The 22,542-nt window shown below is 34.8% G+C and overlaps 1 long non-coding RNA gene across 1 annotated transcript; it reads right to left on the bottom strand.

Annotated features, from left to right (window-relative positions):
* Window positions 1-1,045: 1,045 nt before the first annotated feature.
* LOC109152499 lies at window positions 1,046-21,062 on the bottom strand. Its single transcript, XR_002049391.1, has 3 exons — window positions 21,050-21,062; window positions 11,587-11,588; window positions 1,046-1,272 (listed from the first exon to the last, which is right to left on the bottom strand). It is a non-coding gene; the product is annotated as an uncharacterized LOC109152499 (long non-coding RNA).
* Between the last annotated feature and the right edge of the window lie 1,480 nt (window positions 21,063-22,542).

Genomic DNA, 22,542 nt, shown 5'->3' with positions numbered 1-22,542 from the left:
TGAACTTTGTATTCACAAATCACAGAACTATATGTTCATAATTAGATAACTATACAGTTTAGAAATTATGGATCTACAATACATAAATTATGACTCTACAATACAAATATTATGAATCCGCAGTATAGAAATTATGAATCTACTGTATTTAAATTATGAATCTACGGTTTATAAATTATGAATCTACAGTATAAATTTTATGAATCTACAACCGTGCCCACCTTGCAAGGTGGGCACGGTTCCACAGCATAACGCTCCGGTTTCAATGCTCCCCACAAGCTGGAGAGTATAAATCATATGCTCCAAGCTTGTTACACAAGAATAAGCTATAACTTAATGGGCCCATTTTTAAAAGGGACAAGGGTTTCAACACTGCCCACAAGCTGGAGAGTATAAATCATATGCTCCAAGCTTGTTACAAATATACTCAACTCTAGGAGCTCTAAGGGATTTTGTTAAGATATCAACTAATTGATTTGAAGAATTGACAAATTAAAAATGGTTTTGATGCACTCTGACACAATCTTCTCCCTCATGAAGTGGCAATCAACCTCGATGTGTTTGGTTCTCTCATGATAAACTGAATTTTAGGCGATGCGTAGAGCTGCTTGGTTGTCACATATCAGTGTCATTTGAGCAACATTGCCACATTGCAACTCTTGTAGTAACTGTTTCAACCACATAAGCTCACATGTGGCAAGGGGCATGGTTCGGTATTCAGCTTCAGCACTGGACCTGGCAACAACATCTTACTTCTTACTTTTCCAAGATATAAGATTATCACCGATGAAGACACAATAACCCGAAGTAGAGCGCCTGTCAAATGGACAACCAACCAATTTGCATCAGAATACCCAACAACATGAGCATGTCCTTTATCTTCATATATAGTAAGCATTGTCTTAGTGCTCTCTTGATATACCTTAGAACCTAAACAGCAGCATCTCAATGAGTATCACAAGGATACTCAAGAAACTAACTCAACACACTAACTGTAACACCCCCTAATTTTCTAATATATAAATATACAGAAATACATAAACGAAATCAAAACTTTAAACTCAATGGGGTGTTATGCCATGTTTGGACTACCAACTAAACCCAAACGTACAAGCTACAAAGGTTCTATCTACAAATCCGAATACAAGGTTCATTAATCCAATTACAACTAACTATAAAACAGTTTAGATTCTAATCTAATCAACTATACCATAAGCAATACTTGAGGTGCAAATTCTACGCCGCGCTCTCAACTAGCCACAAATTCAGATCCTGATAACATGGTTCAACTATTAGCGAAAGAATGCTAAGTAATTTTCACTCCAAGTCGTAAAACTACGTACATATACTTTTGTATTCAAAATAGTTCTGAAACTGACATATATAATATATTTCAACGTAACCAACTCAATCACAAGGAAGTCTAACCGACTCATACTCAATCAAGGAGATAGGTTCAAGACCAATTGAAGAGAGAGACTACAACAAAAATGCTTAACTCAACTCAGATCTAATAGACAACACAAAGGATATGAGCAAGTTACCAACTATAGAATACCAAGAGTTTATAATGAGTATAGAAACAAAACTACTAATCTCAGGTACATGTTTATGACAGAGAAGATTATGATTTCGTTGAAGAGGTGGTCTATTGCTTACTTATAATGTTTTCCTTTTTGTATAACTTTATTGACGTATTTAAATTTTCCTAACTTTCACAATTCTCTGGATAGACCGGTGTCTGAACCTCCAATTTAAAATTTGGATTCTAAAGAAGGGGATTCAAATAATGAGGAGTCCACTTAGAGATGAATAATGAGGAATATGTCAACAATTTAATCTATTAAACTCATACCTTTGTTATGTTATTTGTTATTGTTTTTACTCATATTTTGCACTTTGTTTTTAATCAAATCAATTATTTGTATTTTGATGTTATATTATTATTATTATTATTATTATTATTATTATTATTATTATTATTATTATTATTATTATTATTATTAATATAAGCAATTGGAAACTATTATTCATGGCATTTTTCATTATTCATTTTGTACTATTCTTTATTTCGTAGTTTTTTTTTTTTTTTTTTTTTTTTTTTTTTTTTTTTGTAATGGTATTTACCTTAATTTAGTAATAATTTGAAATATTCTGTCATATTTTCAAAATGTAATCACACTTTTCCTTTATATATTCGAAATACAATCATACGGACTGTTACAAATCATTTACGGATGTGGTGCCGTTTTTGCCAATTATTTGTAACAATTTTCCAATTTGTATAATTTAACAAATTGATCATTTTTAATTGATATAACAGTTTTAATAATTTATATTTATATACAAATTATATAAAGCTTATTTTGTAACCAAGTATTGCACCATATTATAGTACTATTCAAATTTATTCAAAAATTTCGAAAATTAAATAATTTTAAAATATAAATTTATGTATGTAGTTTCCGGTTATGTCAGATTTAATTTACACAATACAACTTATGTAGTTTCCGCTTTTTAATATTTTGCTGCTCATAATAAAATAATTCACTAAAGATTTTTCAGCAAGTAAATAATCCGTAATTTTTACCTTATTTTATATAACTAATTGTATAATTTATATATACAATTTTCCCCCAACTATAATAAACTAATAAACTAATATATTAAAATAATATTAATTGGTTTTCCATCAAAGTTAATTCCAATGAATTTAAAATCTATCCATTTTTTTCAATTCATTATATGAGAATTTTGTGAGGAAAGTAAATAAATATAATAATAATAATTATGATGTAATTATTGGGAGAGTTATAGTTAGGCACATGGTGGTCATGCGAGGGATCCGTGTCATCACAAGCTTATTGCCTCCTAACTTCTGGTAGTTATGGACAAAAAACCATAATATGATTTTATATCCATAATAAATATTAATTAGGTAATCATATACCGTGTATATTAACTACTATGGTATTAAATAATTTTAATTAGGTATTATCCTATATATTAGGTATGATTATTTAATGGTGTGCATGGTATTAAAAATAATAATAAAGTATGTTATTATGTATATAGTAATATTTGGGTATGGTATTATCTTGTGTTTGCCAGAAATAAATCAGTCAATTGAAAAAAAAATTAGCGTGTGCACCTATGTATGCTAATCATATACATGGTATTAAAATCAATTTTAATTAGATATTAACATCTATTTTAGGTATGGTATTAAATAATTCTAATTAGGTATTACCATGCATATTAGGTATGATTATTTCATTTACCGTGTACACCTATGTATGATAATCATATACTGATATACATGGTATTAAAATCAATTTTAATTAGATAATACCATCTATATTAGGTATGGTATTAAATAATTTTAATTAGGTATTACCATGCATATTAGGTATGATTATTTAATTTACCGTGTACACCTATATGTATGCTAATCATATACATGGTATTAAAATCAATTTTAATTAGATAATACCGTCTATATTAGGTATGGTATTAAATAATTTTAATTAAAGATTACCATGCATATTAGGTATGATTATTTAATTTACCGTGTACATCTATGTATGCTACTAATATACGTGGTATTAAGGGTGTGTTTAGAAACCCGAAAAATGATTTCTGGAAATCATTTTCTGGATTGGCAAGAAAGAAAACACTAAAGTCAATGGAAAATGAATGGATTTTTACGGAAAATGACTTCCTTTTTTTTTTTTTTGGGAAGTCATTTTCCGCTTCTTCTTCGCGAAGCTGTGGGTACGAGAAGTGATTCTTTGCGAAGCTGCTCTGCCAATATCGCAACTTTCCCATCTTGTCTTCTCCAAGATTTCTCCATTTCAGAAACCCTTTGCGAAGTTGCTCTGCCAATATCGCAACCTTCCCATCTCTTCTTCTCCAAGATTTCTCCATTTCAGAAACCCTTTGTGAAGCTGCTCTGCCAATATCGCAACCTTCCCATCTCTTCTTCTCGAAGAATTCTCCATTTCAGAAACCCTTTGCAAAGCTGCTCTGCCAATATCGCAACTTTCCCATCTCTTCTTCTCCAAGATTTCACCATTTCAGTATCTTGGAACCGATTTGGATCTCATGGACGTCGGTGATTTTCCAAAGCAGTAGTACTAATTTCAGGGAATTTACCCTCATATCACTTCACATTTTGTTTTCAGATTTAATAATAATAATAATAATAATAATAATAATAATAATAATAATAATAATAATAATAATAATAATAATAATAATACTATAATAATAATAATAATAATAATAATAATAATAATAATAATAATAATAATAATAATAATAATAATAATAATAATACAAAGCTCATTTTCCAGAAAGTGAATCAAACACACAAAGACAGTTTTCCGTGTGCAACCAAACACCAGAATGGAAAATGTTTTCTGAAAAATGACTCAATTTTCACGAAAACATTTTTCAGAAGTCATTTTCTTACTTTCCAAATGGACCTTAAAATCAATTTTAAGTAGATATTACCGTCTAGATTATATATACATTACCATGCATATTAGGTATGAATTGGTTAATCGCATGCATAGTATTAAAATTAATAATAAAGTATGGTTTTATGGTATTAATCCAAAATATGGTATATTCTTTCAATACTCTCATATTGCATTACCGTGTACTTTGATATATATAAATGCTACAACTCTCGATGAAGTTTTCTTATAAAATCAGTACACAATACTCAATACTACGTTTTCCTCATCTACCTACATATAAAACCAATACACAATATTGCATCGTGCGGTTGAAATATCATGGAGTCTAATCAGCTTTCTGCATCAGATCTCTCTCTTAGAACTAAAAAAACATCTATATGGCTTTGGTTAATGCACTGTTATTTTTCTAGAGAATATCAACGCACGCCATTGCACCACCAAACTTTGGAATGCTTATTTAATCACTATAAGGTATTTATTGTATTTATAAATTACTTAAACAATAGTTTTTCTCTTTTATTCAATATCTACTTATCAATTGTAATTAATGAATGATTCCCGTAGGGAATATGCATACATCTAAAAATTCCAAAAGAATATGTGGAAAAATTTGCTACTGTTTTGATTGAAGGAAAAGTGTATGACATTCAGAATTTCATTGTGCACACATCTCGCGTGAGGTTTAAGACGTGCCAGCACAAATTCATTATGAAAGCAAACAGTGACACGGTGATTAAAGTCTCGGATCAAGATGATTCAATTTTTCAAAAAACATGTTTAAATTTAAGGACTTTGGGTCCTTGAAGGCTCCTGGAGGTGTTGATTGTAACGAATTAATTGGTAAGATCATTGCAACAACTTTTATATATATTGTTATTTTATTACTCTTTCATATTAGTCTATGTCATTTCTTTTTGCAATCTTCTGATTCTATTTTTGTCCCCACAGATTTGATTGGTCATGTAGCTTCCAATTCTAGAGTCTAAAGTTATTCAAGTTAATTAACAACCTCAAAGGTTGATTGATTTTGTCATTGAGGATTGTAGGTATGTGTTTTTGTAAAATTATTATGTCTTCCTTATTTGTATAAATAAATATATAGCCTTTATTACGAAATCAATTTGTTTTAATTCAAGGAAAGTCGATTGAGCATAACCCTACGGGATGAGCATGTGGTTTCGTTGTTGTCGTTCTATAACGTTGTTTTAACATATCCATTGATTTTTGTACTACAACTATGTAGAGCAAGGGTGACTGATGGTGAGTAATAACACAAAGGTAGATTTTAATTCATTTTTGTCGAATATACGTATTTAAAATTGGTTTTTATATTAGATGGTGAGGTCAAGATTTCTAGTTCCTATACGACAACTAAGATTTTGTTCAACTACGAATGCCCTGAGTTTTTCAGTTTTAAGGAGAGGTATTAACCCATTTTACTTTTGTCACGTCATATAATATGTAACCGATAACATCTTGAACGAATACAACGTATTTGTTTTAAGTAGTTTGCCTAGGTTCTTTACTCCTATACGGAGTATCAGCTCAACTTCCAGAATCATTGGAAGTGGATCTGTTGGAGCTATATCGAATCAGAATATCACAGTCAGTTCTTTAAAGGATATTCATTACAAAAAGAAGGTCACTATCATTTATACTAAATTTATATTACATTCCTTTTAATATTCAACTGATGATCTGATGCGTTTTAAATAAAATTTGTTGGTTGGAGAATTTTGGGTGTTCGGATAAATTCCAGATATTGAACACGATTGGTACATCACTGCATATAGGAATAAGGGCTATGGGAGGAAACTTCAAGAAAGTGAGGACAAAATGTATTGTAAGTCATGTAACAAATAGTGGTATGACGGAATCATAAAATATAGATTGGTGATTGTTATCCTTGATGATGATCAAGATGGTCAACTACTACTTTGGGATAATGTGTGTTCGTCTCTACTAGGGATCACTGCTAGCTAGTTGAAGGTGAAATATTCTGAGGTTAGTAAAATCATCACTTTGTTTTTTACAATGTTAATAATTTTATCAGTTTTATAATTTTTACTTTAATGTTTATTTGGTTGATATAGGAGGGTTGTATGCTTAATGAGATTAAGTAATTGATTGGAAAGAGCATGAAATTCAGAATAGTCACACGACAGGAACAATACAATTATAGAGGAAACGTGGCTTTTACTGTTCTAGGAGTGGAAAATGATGAGAGAGTATGTACTTTAGTTAACAAAGGAGAACAAGGAAGTATGGTTAGAAAGCTGGCAGATGAAAAAGAGTTCATAGAAAATTTTGAACAAGTTTGTACTATCTTAACATGTTTTTATACAATGTTTTAAATTAAATGTTTTTAATGCTAATGTTTTAAACAATTAAAAACATTAGCATTAAAGATATTTAAAACACTCTATAAAAACATGTTAAGATAGTACAAACTTGTTCAAAAATTTCATTGAACTCTTTTTCATCAGCTAGCTTCCTAACCATACTTCCTTGTTCTCCTTTGTTGACTTAAGTACAAACTCTCTCATCATTTTCCACTCCTAGAACAGTAGAAGCCACGTTTCCTCTATAATTGAATTGTTTCTATCGTGTGACTATCATGAATTTCATGCTATTTCCAATCAATTCTTTAATCTCATTGGGCATACAACCCTCCTATGTCAACCAAATAAACATTAAAGTAAATATTATAAAACTGATAAAATTATTAACATTGTAAAAAATAAGTGGTGATTTCACTAACCTCAGAATATTTCACCTTTAACTCACTAGCAGTGACCCCTAGTAGACGGGTACACACATTATCCCAAAGTATTAGATGACCATCTTGATCATCATCAAGGATATCAATCACCAATTTATATTTTATGATTCCATCTGACCACTGTTTGTTACATGGCTTGCAATACATTTTGTCCTCACTTTGTTGAAGTTTCTTCCCACAGTTCTTATTTGTACATGCAGTGAAATACCAATCGTTTTCAATATCACGAATTTCTCCGAACACCCAAAATTGTCCAACCTACAAAGTTTATTAAAAACACCTCAAATCATGAGTTGTGTGTTAAAAGGAATGTAATATAAATTTAGTTTAAATGATTGTGACCTTCTTTTTGTCATGAATATCCTTTAAAGAACTGACTGTGATATTATGATTCGACATAGCTCCAATAGATCCGCTTCTAATGAGTCTGGAAGTTGAGCTTATACTCCGCACATGAGTAAAGAACCTAGGCAAACAACTTAAAACAAATATGTTGTAATTGTTCAAGATGTTATCGATTGCATATTATACGGCGTGGCCAAATTAAAATGCGTCAATACCTCTCCTTAAAATTGAAAAACTCAAGACATTCGTAGTTGAACAAAATCTTAGTTGCCGTATAGGAACTGGAAATCTTGACCTCACAATCTAATATAAAAAATAGTTTTAAATACGTATATTTGACAAAAATAAATTAAAATTTACCATTGTATTATTACTCACCTTCAATCATCCTTGCCCTACGCAATTGAAGTATAACAATCAATGGATCTGTTAAAACAACATTATAGAACGGCAACAACGAATCCACATGCTAGCTCGTCCCACAGGGTTATGCTCAATCGACTTTCCCTGAATTAACAGAAATTGATTTCATAATAAAGGGTATATATTTATATTTAATTATACCAATAAAGAAGAGATAACAATTTTACAAAAATACATACCTACAATCCTCAATGACAAAATCAATCAACCTTTGAGGGTTTTGATGAACATGAATAACTTTAGGCTCATAATTAAGGCTATATATTTATATTTAATTATACCAATAAAGAAGACATAACAATTTTACAAAATACATACCTACAATCCTCAATGACAAAATCAATCAACCTTTGAGGTTTTTGATGAACATGAATAACTTTAGGCTCACAAATCGAAACTACATGACCAATAAAATCTGTGGGAAAAAAATAGAATCGGAAAATTGCAAAAAGAAATGACATAGGTTTATATGAAAGAGTAATAAAAAGAACAGTATGTACAAAAGTTGTTGCAATGATCTTAAATATTAATTCGTTACAATCATCACCCCTGGAGCCTTCAAGGACCCAAAGTCCTTAAATTTAAACATGTTTTTTTGGAAAAAATTAAATCAACTTGATCCGAGACTTTAATCATCGTGTCACTGTTTGCTTTCATAATGAATTTGTGTTTACACGTCTTAAACCTCACGCGAGATGTGTGCACAATAAAATTCTCAATGTCATACACTTTTCCTTCGATCAAAACAGTAGCAAATCTGTCCACATATTCCTTTGGAATTTGTAGATGTATGCATATTCCCTACAAGAATCATTCATTAATTACAATTGATAAATAGATATTGAATAAAAGAGAAAAAAGTATGTTGTAAATAATTTATAAATTAAATACATACCTTATAATCATGAAATAAGCATTCCAAAGTTTGGTGGTGCAATGGCGTGCGTTGATATTCTCTAGAAAAATAGCAGGATATTAACCTAAGGCATATAGATGTTTTTGTAGTTCTAAGAGAGAGATCGAATATAGAAAGCTAATTAGACTACATGGAAATTCAACCTAGACCGATGCACGCAGTATTGTGTATGGGTTTTAATATGTAGGTAGATGAGGAAAACGTAGTATTGTCTATTGTGTATTGTGTACTGATTTATAAGAAAATTTTGGTGAGAGTTGTATCATATATATATATATATATATATATATATATATATATATATATATATATATATATATATATATATATATATATATATATATATATAATATATATATATATATATATATAATATATATATATATACACGGTAATTTGCATATGACATTATGGAAAATTATTCTTTAATTACCCTATTGTCTAATTAGTGAACTAAACTTGAAAAAGAATAAATTTTATAAATTAATTGATTAATTACCATAATATTCTTCCTTTCCATAACTAATTAGCCACACACGAAATATTTATGAAATATATATAGAGTAATTATATACACAGGGATATGAATATATAATTTGTATAATTATTGAAATTTTAGTTATGAAAACTTCACACGGAATAAATTTTATAAAGTAATCAATTAATTACAATAATATTTTTTGTTTCCATAACTAATTAGTCCCACACTATATATTTATGAAATATATATAGAGTAATTATATTCACACGGATATGAACATAAACTTTGAGAAAATTTTTCTTAAATTACCGTACAGTCTAATTAGTCAACTAAACATCACACGGACTCCATATTTATGAACTAATTAATTAATTTCCATCATTAATTAGTCACACCCGAAATATTTATGAAATATATATAGAGTAATTATATATACACACGGACATGACTATATAATTTCTAAAATTGAATAAATTTTAGCCAACTAAACTTCACATGTAATAAATTTTATAAACTAATTAATTAATTACCACAATTTTCTTTCTCTCCATAACTAATTAGTCACACATGGAATATTTATGATTATGAAATATATATAGAGTAATTATTATATACACACAGATATGAATATAAAATTTCTATAATTAATTAAAATTTAGTTAACAAAACTTCACACGGAATAAATTTTATAAACTAATTAATTAATTATCACAATTTTCATTCTTTCCATAAGTAATTAGTCTCAAACGAAATATTAATGAAATATATATAGAGTAATTATATACACGGGGATATGAAAATATAATTTGCAATTAATGAAATTTTAGTTATGAAAACTTCACACGAAATAAATTTTATAAAGTAATCAATTAATTACCATAATATTCTTTCTTTCCATAACTAATTAGTCACACACTATATATTTATGAAATATATATATTAATCACACGGAATTTACATAATCTTGTATATGCACACGGAATATCCCTTAATCTTGTATATAATTTCTTTAATTAATTAAATTTGGATATTACACAAATACCGCTAAGTTTTGGGGAGAAATTTTGGGGAGGATTTTTCTTTTATATATATATATATATATATATATATATATATATATATATATATATATATATATATATATATATATATATATATATATATATTTTCAAAAAAAAAAAAAAAAAAATATATATATATATATATATATATATATAATAGATTGCATTATGATTCTTATTTTTTACACTTTGTTCTTCTAATACTATTCGCGAAAATATTATTAAACTCTATATTACCATGGAACAAAGATAACTGAACAAGAATTGTAAAAAAAAAAAACATTATATGCTCTATTTACAGTGATTCAAAAACAACTTACCTTCTAATTATGAAGGTTTTTTAAAGGATGGCGGATTGCCGTCATCATTCCTGGTCCCAGCACAAGAGAGCATCCCGGTCCCGGTCGCTGTTGGTATGTATTCTCTCTCGGTTTTCTTTCCAATTTCTGAGTTTCCCACATGTACGTGTATGCTTATCATTGCGTCTTCCGTGTGCAGGCATTTCAAAATTGAATAGAAACTATGCCAGGACGTTGGACAAAGTTTTATGTATCCAACTTGGGGGATGGAGTTTCAAACAACGATATCTTCGTAAATTCTCTCCCATGTATTTCGAACAACGATATCTTTAAATAACAACTTGAAGATCTTGAAGGCATTGAAGACAATTGAAGACTTGAGGCTCACTTGAAGAGTTGAAGGTACAACTTGAAGATACAATTTTTGCTGGAAAACTCATAACTTGAATCGCGAAGGTCACGCCGTTTGAATCCCGGAGGCACTTCAGTAGAACAAATTGGCATGCCCGATGGGACAGCTTTGCCTCTCATCTCTTCATAAGAACATACATTTCAACCGATATGGGGGCAAACCCTATTTGAAATTTGAAATGGATGAAGCTAAACAATACTCCTTGTCATGAGTTAAAACGGTCGCATATGCTTCAAGGCTCATTGGTACGAGTAGAAACAACCTCATATCCCTCAAGGCTCCTTGACACGAGTTGAAACGGCCTCATATCCTTCAATATATTCTTTGGCACGAGTTGAAATGACCTCATATTCTTCAAGATACTATTTGGCACAAGTTGAAACGGCTTTATATCTTTAACTATAGTGTTGAGACTTCCTTCCACTACATACTCTCAGTGGTATATGCTCTCAAATGGTGTACAAGCAAGTCTCGATGGAGCATTTGTTGATATTGAAAACTTGATAAAGATAATATTAAAATATCAGAATATACTTTGGATCATATTGATATTATCTGATCTATACTTCTATACTATTAATAAAAATAAAATCCTCCTATGTAGTTTCCCGCCTAAACGTTTTTTAATAATAATGTTATTTATCTTAAAATGGAAAATGGAATAGAATCGGTTGTATCCACAATTTATAAGGAAGATTGTGTAATTAAAGATGGAAAATGTGTAATTTAAATATATATATAGAATCGGTACTATCCGTTTATTATAAGAAAAATTGCGTAAAGATGGAAAATAAATAAAGCAACATAATTAAAGATGGAAAATGTTTGATTCGAATATATATATAGAATCGGTAATATCCGTTTATTATTTTTTTCTATTATTTAATTAATCTTAATTATAAATATGTATACCGAGTATTAATTTCATGTGAATCAGGTCAATTTTTGTTGCTATAAATTGATAGGACTTGCCTTCCCCAGCACACTACTCATCAGAGATTCAAGAATAAGATTCTCTCTCTAAGGTTTTTTTCAAGGATGGATGATTGCCGTCATCGTTCCTGGTCCCAACACAAGAGAGCATCCCTGTAACACCCCCGATTTTTACCACATTTTTAAAACTTAAATGCACAGGAAGCTGCGCAATATAAAATCGGGATATGTTTTGCCACACCTATCTCAGACATAGGTGCATAGGCAGGAAAGCTATCCATTCAACAAAACATAAAGTATCTAGGCACACAGGCGGCTAAACTTGGCGCACAGGCCAACAAAAGATAACGTGTACACATGACAACTAATCTATCTAGTGATCCACGTCTAGCGCTCTCAGACATCTACTCAAAACCTGTAGAACAAGGGAATAAACATGGGGATAACACCCGGTCAGCGAATATTGCTGGTAACCCATCAATACGCGTTAAATAACATATATAGATAAGTATAAGCAAAACCATTTTGAAATAGAATACGGTATATATCATTTCAAAACCAGGGAGAGAAATTAACTTCAAGACTCATCAAACACTCTCAAAAGAAATGGGAATTACCATTCTTCGATCCCAACAACGACAAGACAACAAACATGAAAGACAATACAACTCAAGATGCACTCTACTGATCACAAAGTAGAATACATCAAGACATGCTCATAAGCAAGGAATTCACATTCACAGAGTAGCAACTACATGCCACAGTGACAACTACATCTCACAAGTATCATAGTTCCAACATTATGCCCTATTCCAACCTTATGGCTACCCTCGGCCTTATTTCAGTTCCAACCTTTACCTCCTAGTGCCACCCTGTACTTCTGAGTTCAAGCTTGTACCGCCAGGGACCGTCGTCCCCCCGCCAACAACCTCCAACATCCCGTCGAACTCTCAGTACACGAGGGTACCATTAATTTCAATCACATAGCCTCTAACATATGAGCCAAGCTCAGATAACACACCACCAATTTCAATCATAGTCACACAAGATCATCATCATTACCAAGAAAACTAAGGCTCAACAATAACCTTAATCAAGTATCAATCAAAGGGTATAACGATTTACATATGTTCACATCATAGGAATCAATCAAGGGATCACAACAAAGACATGAGACCATACTCAATGACAAGGGATCACAATCCAACACCAAATGATTGTCAATACAAGTTGCCAATCCCAATAGGAAGGAACAAACCATACATACTAGCATTTTAACATCAAACTAGCATGCTTAAGAAACGGGTAAACCAAAAGTAGTTCCAAAGAACATTCAAGACTCCCATTAGTCCAACGAATCACAATGTCAGACCCTTAGCACGATTCAAGACACCAAATCCTATATGGATTCCTAACATACCGTTCTAGACATACGAAACATCAAGAAGACTCACAAATAACCCAATAAAACAACATCGGGAGGTCAAAACATCAATACCGAGTCAAAAGAATCACGGGGAACAAATCCCCGGCCAACCACCACTGTGTACCCCGCGGGTGGGGACACGGGTGGACAACCATCCGCAGTTCTGCCCGCGGGTACCGACCCACGAGGAACACGTTCCTTGCGGGTGGGGCGGTGGGTAAGGCCCTGCCCGCCGTTTCGCTCGCGGGTACCACCTGTACACCAAAAATATCCCTTCGGGGATTTTCAACAACAAGGTCAAGTTCAAGTCCAAAACACCCAAAATCTCACACACAACAACAATATGACTTGAACCCAAGAAATAGCCAAGCAATGGCATTCAAGAACCCTAAGAACAAGTTCTAAACATGCATCACCACAAGACAATGCATCAAATCTCACAAATCAACACAAGAATCACAAGTAGAAGAAAAGAATCATGTAAGTAAGAAAATAGGTTTTGTAAAGCATGGGTTACCTCATTCGCTTAACATCCAAAAACAACGCCAACTTAGGCTCAACTCATAAAGCCAAGCTACCAGGAACCTGTGGATTAAACCGAATCTTCACTAATTAAAACTAAATAAGCTCATGAGGGGAATTGAACTCTAGTTCCTCCTTAAATCACCCACAAGTACAGTCATCTAAACTAGACATCCTATTGTTAATTTGATTATAACATTATAATAATAATAATTAAGCTAACAACCAAGTTCTAATAAAATTAGTAATTAAAACAGAGGTGGGATTCAAACCCTAGTTTCTCCCATCACCAAACACTCTCCTTACTATCTAAGCTAAAACCTCACTTAATAACACTAATTAACAACAAACTACTTAACAACTAATAAACAACAAGGATAGGAAAAGCTCACCACTTTCTTCTTCTTCTCCATGTAGCCAAGCCGCGGCTGGTGCGGCGGGTACACCACCACCCTATCCAACTGCCCGCGGGGTACACCAGATCCACCACGTCGTCGGAGCTCCGAAACTACAACCTCGTCGTCGCCGGAAGAAGATGAAGACCGGAGGGGGATGGAGCTGCTGCGTCGACCGTCCGTCGAACTTGCCGCCGGAGTTGCTGCCTCGCCGGTGCTCTGCTTGACGTCATTACTGCCGAAGGAAGGAGACAACGAGGGGGGCTTGGTCACTTCCGATTACTGCCTTCGCTCGTCGGAGGAGAAGCAGAGCTTTGCAGGAGCATGGAAGCTACTTCACCGCTGGAATTCGTCGAGCTACACTGTCGGACCCTCCAACGCACTACCACCGTCGACCTTGCTCGCCCACACTGGAAAACTAAAGGGGAAGAAGGGAAAAGATGGACTTGTTTGCTGGTTGTTGGATGTCGTCCCAAGAAGGGGAAAGAAACCAAGCATGCCTTCATTGATGCTTAGCCGAGAGAGAGGGAGGTGGAAGGAATTATACGAAGGGGTAGGGTTGTTTGGCTGAAAGGAGAGCTGCTACTACTTAGCCATATTTTACATATGTATATTACAAATATAAATATTACTATTTAGGGTAGACTTCTAATTTGGGTTGGGTCATATAAGACAAATGGGCTAGGCTAGATAGGTTTAAGGCTAGGTAGAAAATACATCTCATTTTGGGTATAGAATAATCTTATGGGTTCAAGACCAACTTTACCCTATAAAATACTTATATACAAATACTTTGGGCTTACAATAAATAGGTAGACTTTAGGTAATTAAAATCTCTTTTGGGCTTAAGGCATTTGGGTACAAAATTAATAGTTCATATAAAAAATAGACCCGAGCCCGTTTTAAATTAAATAGCTATATAAAAATTTTTAATAAAATATTTAATATCGAGACTATAGTTTTTTTTAGGAAAATACGGGGTGTCACAATCCCAGTCCCGGTCACCATTAACATTTCATTTGGTCTGTATTCTCTCTCAGTTTTCTTTTCAATTTTTGAGTTTCCCACCTGTATGTGTATGCTTATCATCACGTCTTCTGTGTGCAGGCATTTCAAAATCGAATAGAAACTATGCATGAACGTTGGACAAAGTTTTATGTATCCAACTTTGGGGATGGAGTTTCGAACAAGGATATCTTATTAAATCCTCTCCTGTGTGTTTTTTGAATTGATATTTCAAATTTATTCATACACATAGGTAATCTAGTTCTGTGCATGCAGAAACTATTTTCATATATTAGTTCTTTGAATTCGTCCACACTCAAGTATGACTGGATTGACAGGCTAACGGTATTATATATATATATATATATATATATATATATATATATATATATATATATATATTGGTTCGATCGGTTATGTTGGCCTGCCGAGTGATTACCCCGAGTCACGAAACCAACAAGTAGGTATTTGCGTGGGATAATGGGTAGCTGTATGAGGGGGTGGGTAGTTATATAAAGCTAGTTTGAGGGTAGGTAGTTGACTAGATAGCTGTATGCAATTGGGTATTAGCAGAGTTTTATTATTTCTCCAGCTCCAAGTTGAATGTTTGCTTAACACATATAGCAATACTATTATTTTATTATTATAACCACCACTCAACCAGTTCTATTAGTTGCGCAACCCCATCAATCACTCATTCGCTCTAAGCCCATTTTAGCATTAGCCTTTGGTATAAGTCCAACTATACAACAAGTCTTCAATTAAGAGCACACTACTCCATCACAAGTACCATACTTCCATTGTTGTAAGGATTATCAGCACAAAGAAGTAGAAAATAGGTCTAACCAACCAGGTGTTAGACTCGGCTTCATCAAAGAAGGGAAGTAGAGATCAATCCTCAGGGGGGCCTGTAAACACAAAAATGTAAACTTTGTATATATTCACAAAATTCCGTGTACAGCGTGTGTATAATTCAATGCAGGTACAAAATCTCTGTCTAGTCCTCTGATTCTTCACTGACGTTATCTATTGAAGTGCCTCCGGGATTCAAATAGCGTAGCCTCCGGGATTTAATTGGCGCGTGCCTCCGGGATTTAATTGGCGTGGCTTCCGGAATTTAATTGGCGTGACTTCCAACAACGAGCGTCAAGAATTTAGAAGTAATCAATCCTGCAAAATTTCAAAAACACATGCAATGGACTCAAGCCGCCTGAAGGTCCTCAAATGCATTCAAAAGGCTTCAAGATCTCCGAGACAATCAATTCTGCAAAGCTCCAAAGTACCTGCAAAATATTCAAAAGATGCCTCCACGCCTTCAATCGTTCTTCAAATGCTCTCAACTCCTTAAGTTGTTCAATGCCCTCAAGCTCTAAGCCTTCAAATTCTTCAAGCTTTCAAGTGTGTTTTGGAATGAAAATGAAGGCTCTATTTATAGCTGAAGCCTAACCAACATTCCTCAACAAACTCCCCATTTTAATTAATTAATTAATTAATTAATTAATTAGGAAAATGAACCTTGTTCAAGATCAAGTCCAGGTTCATTATTGTATAATCTAATTCAAATTCAAATTAAATTATAATTACTTAATTCAAATATAATAAAATTGATATTATATTTAAATTATAACTATAATGCAAATTCAAATATGAAATGGGCTCGAACCAATTAATTAATTAATTCAATGGCCCAAATCAAATCTAATTGGGCTAATCAAATTAAATTAATTTCTATGACCCAATTAATTAAATTGGCCCAATCGTCAATCTCAACATTGGCCCAATAACACTTTAATCGGTCCATTTATCGGGTTCGAATTTCATGTGTCTACAAATTGCCCCCTCGAGACTTGTCGGGACATGCTGCTTGTAATGCTTGGAACGAGGGAGTCTCGAAACTCAACAAATGGTCCTTTAACTTCATCATGGTACATTTTAATTTCCTGAGCCCAAAGCACGTGCATAATGTTTCTTAAGTCTAAAATAATTTTAGAATGTACATGGTTAATGCATCCTGATCCATAGGCCCAAACACTTGCCTGAATATTTCATGAACCCAAAGTCATTTTTTTTTATCACCAAAGATCAAACTGGCGCAATAAATTTTAATTCCACAAACCCACTTACACTAAGCCCAAGCCCATATAATTTTGCCATCTCAAACCCAAGTCAAAACCCATCTTGATTAGGATAGCTCTGCCTGAATCCTAACTCTAACCAAATGCACACTATTCCATCCGTGATTCTAGCAGCTTCCCCGTACGTTTGCAAAATTGTATCGATCATGTTTAGGATTATAGAGTCCAACTCTAATTCCAATCCCTTCGCCGGGCACTATAAATACCTACCTCAACTCTCCAATCTTTACAAACACAAAGGAAACTGAGAAGGAAGTGAGGAGCTCATCACTGGAACTCTGCCATTCAATAAGGTATATTCTCCTTTTTCCTTTCTTTATATATACTGTCTTTTGCAGAAACAATGATACACACGGCCGTAATACAAGAATGAAAAGGAACAGAGCAACATAAACGAAGCTGGAAGTGCACTGACAACTGCTTCAAGGATTTTTCCTTTTCCTCTTCTTTTTTTTTTCCTTGCAAACTATCAGTTTCCATCTGTTGAGGGTGGCCGGAATTGCCCGCCGGCGTTGTTGAAGTCGCTGCTGTTGGAGCCTTGGACTGCAACCAAATGTCGTTCACGCTCTGTCTCTTCACCGTGGCTATTGCGGGAGGTTTTTTTTTTTTTTTTTTTCTTCTTTGAATGCCGCAGGAGGTTGTCGGACTGCTGCCCGCCGGAGTTCTTCATAGAAGTCGCCGGAGATTCGTTGCTCTCTCGTCGGAGGTTGTTTTTTCTTCTTTGAATGCCGCAGGAGGTTCGTTGCTGCTCTCGTCGGCGGTTTTTTTATTTTTTTATCTTCCCCGCAGAAGTCGCCGGAGTAGTTGAAGGTGGCCTGCTTCCGTAGTCTTCTTCTTCTCTGTCGACGCCTCCGGAGATCGACACCTCAACCAGGAACGCGTGCTGACATCTGCTACCGCTGGAGACGGATCACCGCACCACCGTTGTTGCTGCGTGCTTGGAGAGATGAAGCGAGAGAAACACTGCATAGAGCGAACCCACGATGGAGAACATAACTTTGTGAGCTGGGAGTGATTTTAAACCAACCATTATTTGTGAGCTGGGAGAACATTACTTTGATGGTGATTTGAGGGTGACAACACATACTGACATGCACAGCCTACAACAGCCACCTAACCTTTTTACTTTTTTCTTTTTCCTTTTGATTTTCCCTTTTCTTTCTTTCATTCTTTCTGTTGCGCTTTTTTTCTTTGGTTTCTTTTGCTTTGTTTCTTTTTTTTTTTTTTCTGTGTTCTTTTTCGTTTTTGATTTTTGTTTGTTTTTTTTTTTCCCTTTTTGCTTTTTTTTTTTGTTTTGTTTCTTTTTGCTAATATTTTAATAGTAATATTATAATATAATAATATAATAATAGTAGTAACATTACTAATAATAACGATAATACTAATAATAATAATAACAACAATAATTATATAATATTGTGTATCTATATGTATAGAATGTATTAACCTATGTAGTTCACATGTAGTATAAGTATACAATCATTATTGCATAGACCATGGTCCATAAAATTGTGTGGACCATAGTCCAAAAAAAAAAAAAAAAAAAAATTTGCTATATATATATAATTTGTCAATTTAATTTTGTGTTATATATATATGCTATATATTTGTGCATAATATATCATAGTTATTATTATTATTTTTTTTGCAGTGACTTTTCGACTTTGACGCATTCAAGATGGCGTACTTTCAAGATCAACGACGTAACGGGCAAGAGGTCATGGTGATATCGAGCAAAAATAGCGATCATCAAGTCACACTGACGGTTAACCCACCCGTCGCAATACGTGACCCGCCGAAGCTCACGGTGTCGTATCACGAGAGCAACTGGACCCCCGAGTATGAATGCTCACCATCCAAGGTGTGGACCCTGCTACCCGGAATGCAGCACCACCCTTCCAAAGACACCCTTCCTACATTGGGGCATCGTATGCTTAATGCTGAGGTCTCGTGGGGCCAAGACATAGACTTCGAGGGCGAATTCACTTTTCTGAAAGGATATTGGGAGTGGGTTGAAGAAACACTTCACTTCTCCCACTACACCTTAAAGGATGCGAAGATATATGATGCTGTGTTTGCATCTTTGTTTACGTATGACAACAACATCAACATTGTCAAAGCCTTCTGCGAAGCATGGTGCCCGCGCACCAATACCCTGATCACCTCGTCTGGTGAGGTGAGCATATCGCCTCGGGATTTGTACGTTCTTGGGGGACTATCACTGTCCGGCGGTATTTATGACGAACACATCCCGAGTGCCCTGGACCTAAAAAGGGGCCAAAACAGGTGTTGTGCGAGCTTATTCGAGGCCTTTTATCTCTTAAATCAGCAAGAACGTGACACCTCCTACGTTCAAGCATCGGATGGATTGACTTCTGGTGCAGAAAACCGCGAACGCATCAAGCTCCTCAACCTCCATCTCAAAAGGACAGGAAATCCCGGCCAAGGAATACCCACAACCCAAGCGGAGAACTTAACAAATCTATCAGGTGGTTAGATGTGAGCAGGACGCCCTTTATCGAACTAGGCATCTCCCGGCGTTTTGAAAAGGAAGCTTACTTAGCCGCGTTCTTATCTTGTTGGCTTTGCGTGTTTGTCCTTCCAGGAACACCAACAAGAACCATTCGCCCAGAGACTTTCAAGATAGCATGCATGATGGCTAGAGGGGAGAAGATATGTCTTGCGGCTCCAGTACTTGCTAATATCTATTCTGGTTTAAATTCAATCTCGGAATCCCACTCTCCTGGTCAAATAGGGGATCCTTTTCCAATCCATTACGTGTACGGATGGCTAGCGACTTACTTCCAAACCCACTTTAAGACTCCTAACCTCACGTTAGCAAACCCAAAAATGGTCACTTATTCTGGAGAAGGTGGTGCAAGGTATTACAACGAGATGGATGCCCGCAAGAAGATATTTAAAGGGGACGTTTCTTGGCTCTGTACCTCCCACAAGGGTAATAGAGATTTTATCTTTTATGACGACCGCAAAGGGAATAGGGAAGACTTTGAGTACTTCATATGTTTGCGTCCTAGCTTCCTCGTTTTGCGCCGAGGGTCTCAATGCAAAGCTGAGCCTTACATGCCGCATCGCTTCAGTCGTCAATTTGGATTCTATCAAGCATATGCCCCCGGCCTATTGGCAAATGATGTCCGCTATGTTTCACTCACCGAAGGATTTCGACTCCATCGCCAATATGAACATATCAACTCCCAATCCAGGGCGACATTTCCCATGAACCCGATTACTCCAAAGAAGCATGTTTCAAACGAGTACAAGGCCTGGTTGATCGATGTGAATGCAAACCTTCTCGAGAATCGTTCCACAGATATAGTTGTTAACGGAAACCCAAATGTACCTGTTGGGGGGGAAAGAATTGAGGAACAAAGAGACCAATTGACCACCTCGAGGAACAAAACAACACTTGCACAAGAGGACACGTCACCTCGGGATGAAGCCTCAGGACATGCCGTTCGAAGGAGCAGGGAGGAGCAAGCGACGCAACGAAGCTCGGACGAGGATGCTGGTAGTGATCAAGATCGCTGTTGGAAACGGCCCAGAGGGAGACGATTGAGCCAGGTTAAGCTGTCTCCCAAAATTCTTCCGTTCCGTATGTTGCTGAACTTTAGCCTTTGCTAACGTACATGCACTACTTCTTACAGGATCCTGTCGAGCCACCGTCATCGAATCATCAATCTTCAATGGGTCAAAGTGACGGACGGTCTAATACTCTCGACCTCGAGGTAGCATCCCACCAGTCAACGCCGCCCTTAAACATAACTCCCCAGGAGATGCAGCCAGAGCCGTCCCAAGCCTCTATCTTCCCGGGCGAGGAGTCATTTATATCGCAATACACGGCTTTCATTGCAGGAGTTTGGAGTAGTATCTGCAGGAAGCTTAACGAGGTTCCAGCTGAAAAAATCTCCTCTTACCAAGGAAGCGTTGAAAGACGAGTTCAAGAAATGGGACGGGACGGTGTGGACCTATCAACATTGAAGCTACGAGTGGCCGAGTTCTTTAATAAAGCCAAAGATTACGATCAAGCGCGGTCGCGGCTTTCTAATGCACTGCCCGTTGAAACTCAAGCCGCGAAGCTAGTTCTAACGCAAGGTGTCCTTATAGAAGCTCAACAGAAATTTTCTCAAACCGAAGCGCTTTTTCTTGCCGAACAGAAAACCGTTAGCGACGCAGCCGATCGAAAAACCATCCTGAAAAAAACGATAAAGGATGCGCAGGAAGAGTTGAAAGCGATTGAAGCCGAAGATCCGAAACTCCAAGACCGTGTGGCAAAGGCTCAAGAACAGCATAACGCATCGCAAGAGGCCGTGACCACCGCTGAGGAGGAGCTTAAACGTATTCGAGACTGCCCCACGTTGACGGATGAAGACGAAGAAAGACTTACTTCAATCAAAAGAGAGCTGGAAGCGTATAAGGAAGATCTCATGAGCTTTAGAATACTTTAGATTTCTTTTTTTGCTTAGCTCTTTGATTTTCCATTTGTTTACTTGTTTTCATATTTCGGCTACTTTGTATGAGTTCACTCGGAAACGAGGCTTGAATATGACTTGAATTTATTTTTTTTATTTATTTATTTTTATTTTTCTTTTATATTTTTTTTTTTTTTTTGTTTCAACAACACTTGCAAACTATTTTCTCGGTTACAAGTGCAAAAGAGTGTACTTGGAAGAAAGCAACTTGAACACAACCGTGAACAAAAACAACTAAGTCTACACCCAAACGAGTCACTTTAAGTAGAAACATGCCCAAAGAATTTACTCTTAATTACAACATGAATAGAGAGGACTAAACTCTCATACATCCACATTGTTTTGAACAAACGTAACACAAAGGGGTTTATTTTAGTTATGACTGAACTTAGAAGTAGTGTTTCTAAGCTGCCTACGTACTCCTGTAAAGGAGATC

This window comes from Ipomoea nil, unplaced genomic scaffold (assembly GCF_001879475.1).
Source record: "Ipomoea nil cultivar Tokyo-kokei standard unplaced genomic scaffold, Asagao_1.1 scaffold2422, whole genome shotgun sequence".
NCBI lineage: Eukaryota > Viridiplantae > Streptophyta > Magnoliopsida > Solanales > Convolvulaceae > Ipomoea > Ipomoea nil.
This window is presented reverse-complemented; position numbering and strand designations above follow the sequence as displayed.